The sequence below is a fragment of the Theropithecus gelada genome, chromosome X, assembly GCF_003255815.1.
Source record: "Theropithecus gelada isolate Dixy chromosome X, Tgel_1.0, whole genome shotgun sequence".
Classification (NCBI taxonomy): Eukaryota; Metazoa; Chordata; class Mammalia; order Primates; family Cercopithecidae; genus Theropithecus; species Theropithecus gelada.
This window is the reverse complement of record NC_037689.1, coordinates 22314964-22321701: the sequence shown is the minus strand read 5'-3', so window position 1 is coordinate 22321701 and position 6738 is coordinate 22314964. Positions and strand designations below refer to the sequence as shown.

General features: G+C 44.5%; 1 pseudogene; it reads left to right on the top strand.

Annotated features, from left to right (window-relative positions):
* The first annotated feature begins 5114 nt into the window (after positions 1–5114).
* LOC112616720 lies at positions 5115–5240 on the top strand (annotated as a pseudogene).
* The last annotated feature ends 1498 nt before the right edge of the window (positions 5241–6738 follow it).

Below are 6738 nucleotides of genomic sequence, written 5' to 3'. Positions count from 1 at the left end.
AGAGCTCAGCTAATCCAGGGTGATCTCATCTCAAGATACTCAACTGAATGACACCCGCACAGACCTTCTTTCTAAATGAGATTCTCTTCACAAGTCTACGGGTTAGGACATGGACAGATCTTTTGAGGTCACCATCCCAACCCATTGCAATTGTGTTTGGTTCTTTCTGGAGCCTCTAGGGGAGGCTCCTTCCTGCCTCTCCCAGCTCCCGGGGGCTCCAGGCGTCCCTGGGCTTGTGGCCTCATCACTCCAGTCTCTGCCTCTGTCTCCACGTGGCCTCCTCCTCTGTGTCTGTGTCTCCTCTTCTGTCTCCAACAAGGACACCTGTCGTTGGACTTAGGGTCCACCCTAATCCAGGATGATTTCATCATAACTTATCTCTTAATTACATCTGCAAAGACCATTTTTCCAGAATAGCTCCCATTCAAATATTGCAGGTTGATACAGGCTGAACTGTGTTCCTCTCTCCCACCCCCAAAACGTTCATATATTGAAACCTTAACTTCCAGTTTCTCAGAATGTGTATCTGGAGATGGGGAGGTCTTTAAAGAGGAGATTCAGGTAAAATGAGGTCATTAGGGTGTGCCCTGATCCTATAGGACTGGTGTCCTTATAAGAAGAGGAGATGAGGACACGGACACACACAGAGGGACGAGCCTGTGAGGACACAGGGAGAACACGGCGTCTCCAAGCCCAGGAGAGAGGCCTCAGGAGGAACCAGCCCTGCCCACACTTTGATCTTGGGCCTGCAGCCTCCAGGATCCTGGTAGAATAAGTGTCCACGAAACCCAAAGGAAGGCACCTCCTTCTTTAAGGCTGGCTTAGCCGTCGCCGGCTGCCATTTACTCCTCATGCTTCTGTTGTGTCTTGCTCTCTTCTCCTTCGCTGTGTTTCATGTTTCTCCTGGATGGTGTGTATCAATGTGAATACTGGATAACATACACAAAATAGGGTAGAGAAGAAGAGAATGGAAAAAATGGAATGTAATGCAATGCAATGCAATGCAATGGAATACAATATAACAAGTGGAAAATAACAAGTGGAATGGGATGGAATAGAAAATAATATTATATATATTATATAATAATAATAAAATAATAAATATAAATATAACAAGTGGAATGGGATGGAATAGAAAATAATATTATATATATTATATAATAATAATAAAATAATACATATAAATATAACAAGTGGAAAATAACAAGTGGAATGGGATGGAATAGAAAATAATAAATTGAATTGAATGGAATAGAACAGAAAATAATGAATGGAATGGAATGGAATGAAGTGAAATGAAATGGAATGGAATAGAATAGAATAGAATAGAATAGAATAGGATAGAATAGAATAGAATAGAAAATAATGAATGGAATTAAATGGAATAGAATGCAATGGAATGAAATAGAATAGAAAACAATGAGGCCAGGCACGGTGGCTCACGCCTGTAATCTCAGCACTTTAGGAGACCAAGGCAGGTGGATCACGAGGTCAGGAGTTCGAGACCAGCCTGGCCAACATACTGAAACCCCCTCTCTACTAAAAATACAAAAATTAGCTGTGTGTGGTGGCGGGCACCTGTAGTCCCAGCTACTCAGGAGGCTGAGGTGGGAGAATCGTGTGAACCCGGGAGGGAGAGGTTGCAGTAAGCTGAGACCAGGCCATTGCACTCCAGCCTGGGTGACAGAGTGAGACTCCATCTCCAAAAAAAAAAAAGAAAGAAAGAAAGAAAGAGAAAAGGAAAAAAAAAGGAAAACAGTGAGTGGAAGAGAGCAGAATAGAAAATAATAGAATGGGATGAAATGGAATGGATGGGAGAGAATGGAATAGAAAATAGAATGGATGTGTGCCAGTACGAATGCCGGATAGCATAGGTAAAACACGATAGAGAAGAATAGAATGGGAGAAACAGAATAGAATGAAATTGAATGCAACGGAATGGAATGGAATAGAAAATAATTGAGTAGAAGGGAATGGAATAGAAAATAATGATTGGAATTGAATGGGATGGAATAAAAATAATGAGTGGAATCGAACAGAAAATAATGAATGGAATGGAATCGAATTGAAAATAATGAATGGAATGGAATCGAATTGAAAATAATGAATGGAATGGAATGAAACAGAAAACAATGAATATAATGAATGGAATGGAATCAAATCGAAAATAATGAATGGAATGGACTGAAACAGAAAATAATGAATGGAATAGAATGGAATGGAATAGAATAGAATAGAAAATAATGAATGGAATGGACTGAAACACAAAACAATGAATTGAATAGAATGGAATGGAATAGAAAATAATGAATGGAATAGAACAGAATATAATGAATGGAATGGAATCACATCGAAAATAATGAATGGAATGGACTGAAACACAAAACAATGAATTGAATAGAATGGAAAAGAACAGAAAATAATAAATGGAATTGAATGGAATCGAATTGAAAACAATGAATGGAATTGAATGAAACAGAAAACGATGAATGGAATGGAATACAATAGAATAGAAAATAATGAACGAGATGGAATGGAATGGAATTAACATAAAATAATAGAATGGAATGGAGTGGAACGGAATAGAATGAAGTAGAATGGAATGGAATAGAAGATAGTGGAATGGAATGGAATAAAATGGAATGGAATAGAATAGAATAGAATGAAATAGAATAGAAAATAATGAATGCAATGGAATGAAATGGAATGAGATGGAATAGAATGGAATAGAAGGAATGAAATGGAATGGAATAGAATAGAAAATAATGAATGGAAATGGAATAGAGAAGAATAGAAAATAATAGAATGGAATGGAAAGCGATGGATGAGAGAGAATGGAATGGATAGAAAATAGAATGGAATCGAATGACAATGGGAGGGACTCGAACCTAATAGAATGGAACGGAATGGAACAGAATGCAGTAGAAGACAATAGAATAGAATCCAACACCATACAATAGAATGAGGGAAGGAGACTCACCCAGGTTTTCCCATCACAAACAGGAGGAAGAGAGAATTGGGGTGACCCCAGAGAGCAGGACGGAATGTATCTATTCTGTCTGTCGCCCAAGATCCTTCTGACATGTCAAGACCCTGTTGTCTCCCAAAGAAATCCCAGGTAGATTGGAGGACCCTGCACCTGCAGGAGGGCCCCACTCACAGACACCTGCACCTGCGCTTCTCCCAGGTTCATTGTGTTCTGTTTTTTTGTTTGTTTGTTTGTTTTTGCTTTTGTTTTTTAGAGATGGGGTCTTGCTCAGTTGCCCAGGCTGGAGTGCAGTGGTGCAATTATGGCTCACTGCAGCCTCAACCTCCTGGCCTCAAGCGATCCTCCTCCCATCTCAGCCTCCCGAGTAGCTGGGACGACAGCCGCATGCCACCCCACACAGTTAATTTTTGTATTTATTTTTTGGTAGAGATGGGGTCTTGCTGTATTGCCCCATCTGGTTTCAAACTCCTGAGCTCAAGCGATCCTCCTGCCTCCTCCTCCCCAGGTGCTGGGGTTCCAGGAGTGTGCCAGGGCAGCCGGCCTGTTTGTGGTGGTCTGAATCACAACCCAGCTCCAGGGAATAAAGTTAACTTCTGTCTCTTTATCCTTGTTTTTCTCTCTCCCATTTCAGCTGTGAATACGTTCTCTGGAATACACGATGTAAAGCCACACACTGGTTTACATGCATAAAAGTCAAAACCAACACCAGTGATGGAAGGATAACAAGAAAACAAGCTGAGGCCAGACCCAGTTCAGACATTAAGGCTGCCACATTCTTCCTGTGTGGCCACGGCCAAGCTCTCGACCTCTCTGGGCCTCAGCAACTTGTGAACCTGAGACCGTAGCAGCATCTCCGTCGTGACCCAGTTGAGAACCAAGTTCGCTGGAGGTGTCAGGGGCTTGGAGTGAAACCTCACGTCTACGGGGACTCGTGAAATACAAATACCTCCCAAGACCGACTCGGAGAGAGACGTCTTAAAGAAGAGGTGGGTACATCACCTGAGGTCGGGAGTTCAAGACCAGCCTGGTCAACATGGAGAAACCCCGTCTCTACTAAAAATACAAACATTAGCCGGGCGTGGTGGCAGGTGCCTGTCATCCCAGCTTTGTAGAAAAAAATTAGATTTTCCCAACTTGCATATAGATATACATATATTCTATCCTCCAGGATAGCAACCGTATTACACATTATAATATATTATGTGTTATGTATAAAGTATGATATGGTATATGTTTCAATATCCAATAGTGCAATTTGTAGAAAATATAAGGTTTTCCCAGTTTGCAATATAGATGTATGTGTATCTTTTTATATATTATATTGTCTACAATAGTTACAAGTGCATAATAGTATATATAATATATATTATACACATAATGCATCATATATATACACTTGACGATATGATCGAATATATAATAGTGGGCCAGGCGTGGTGGCTCACGTCTGTCATCCCAGCACTTTGGGAGGCCGAGGCAGGCGGATCACCTGAGGTTAGGAGTTCGAGACCAGCCTGGCCAACCTGGGGAAACCCCGTCTCTACTAAAAATACAAAACGTAACCGGGCGTGGTGGCAGGTGCCTGTAATCCCAGCTACTCGGGAGGCTGAGGCGGGGGAATCGCTCGAACCCGGGAGGCGGAGGCTGCAGTGAGCCGAGATCACACCACTGCACTCCAGCCTGGATGACAGAGCAAGACTCTGTCAAAAAAAAAAAAAAATTCATGACAAAGATGCCAAAAGCAATTGCAACAAAAGCAAAGATTGACAAATGGGATCTAATTAAACCAGGGGTATCCAATCACTTGACTTTCCTGGACCACACTGAAAGAAAAATTGTTTTCAGCCACACATAAAATACGTTAACACTCACGAAAGCGGATGAGCTATTAAAAAAAAAAGCAATGCAAAAAAAAAAAAATGATGTTTTAAGAGAATTTACAAATTTGTGTTGGGCTGTATTCAAAACTGTCCTGGGCCACCTGTGGCCGGCAGGCTGTGGGTAGAACGAGCTGGAATTAAACTAAAGAGCTTCTGCACAGAGAAAGAAGCTGTCCACAGAGTAAACAAACAACCCACAGAATGGGCAGAATGGGGGAAATTTTTGCAAAGTACACGTGGGACAAAGGTCTAATACCTTTCCTCCTGGGATGGGGGGGCCCAGTGGGCAACGGTTGCGAACAACAGCTTCCTGGGAGGTGTCTGCAGCCTGTTTCCTGTATGGTTTACACTGAGGGACCTTGGAGGGAGGTGTCTGCACCTGTTCCCTGTGTGGGTTACACTGAGAGAACTTGGAGGGTGGTGTCTGCACCTGTTTCCTGTATGGGTTACACTGAGAGAACTTGGAGGGTGGTGTCTGCACCTGTTTCCTGTATGGGTTACACTGAGAGAACTTGGAGGGAGGTGTCCGCACCTGTTTCCTGTATGGTTTACACTGAGGGACCTTGGAGGGTGGTGTCTGCACCTGTTTCCTGTATGAGTTACACTGAGAGAACTTGGAGGGTGGTGTCTGCACCTGTTCCCTGTGTGGGTTACACTGAGAGAACTTGGAGGGTGGTGTCTGCACCTGTTTCCTGTATGAGTTACACTGAGGGACCTTGGAGGGTGGTGTCCGCACCTGTTTCCTGTATGGTTTACACTGAGGGAACTTGGAGGGTGGTGTCTGCACCTGTTTCCTGTATGGGTTACACTGAGAGAACTTGGAGGGTGGTGTCTGCACCTGTTTCCTGTATGAGTTACACTGAGAGAACTTGGAGGGTGGTGTCTGCACCTGTTTCCTGTATGGGTTACACTGAGAGAACTTGGAGGGTGGTGTCCGCACTTGTTTCCTGTATGGGTTACACTGAGGGAACTTGGAGGGTGGTGTCTGCACCTGTTTCTTGTGTGGGTTGCTCTGAGGGGACTTGGAGGGTGGTGTCTGCACCTGTTTCCTGTATGGTTTACACTGAGGGACTTGGAGGGTGGTGGTTGCACCNCACCTGTTTCCTGTATGGTTTACACTGAGGGGACTTGGAGGGTGGTGTCCGCACCTGTTTCCTGTGTGGTTTACACTGAGAGAACTTGGAGGGTGGTGTCTGCACCTGTTTCCTGTATGGGTTACACTGAGAGAACGTGGAGGGTGGTGTCTGCACCTGTTTCCTGTATGAGTTACACTGAGGGGACTTGGAGGGAGGTGTCTGCACCTGTTTCCTGTGTGGTTTGCACTGAGGGACCTTGGAGGGTGGTGTCTGCACCTGTTTCCTGTATGGTTTGCACTGAGGGACCTTGGAGGGTGGTGTCTGCACCTGTTCCCTGTGTGGGTTACACTGAGGGACTTGGAGGGTGGTGCCTGCACCTGTTCCCTGTGTGGGTTACACTGAGGGGACTTGGAGGGTGGTGCCTGCACCTGTTCCCTGTGTGGGTTACACTGAGGGACTTGGAGGGTGGTGTCTGCACCTGTTCCCTGTGTGGGTTCCACACAGGCAGGAAGGAGCCTCCCCTAGAGCCTCCGGAAGGAACTGGGTACAACTGTAGTGGGTTGAACCGTGATCTTCCAAAGAGATGGTTCCATATCCTCATACCCAGAACCTGTGACTGGGACCTCATTTGGAAATAGGGTGTTTGTAATAACTTAAGGTTCTTCAGATGAGAGTAGGGTGGGCCCTAAATCTGACAGGTGTCCTTGTCGGAGGCAGAAGAGGAGACACAGACCCAGAGGAGGAGGCCACGTGGAGACGGAGGCAGAGACTGGAGTGATGCGGCCACAAGCCC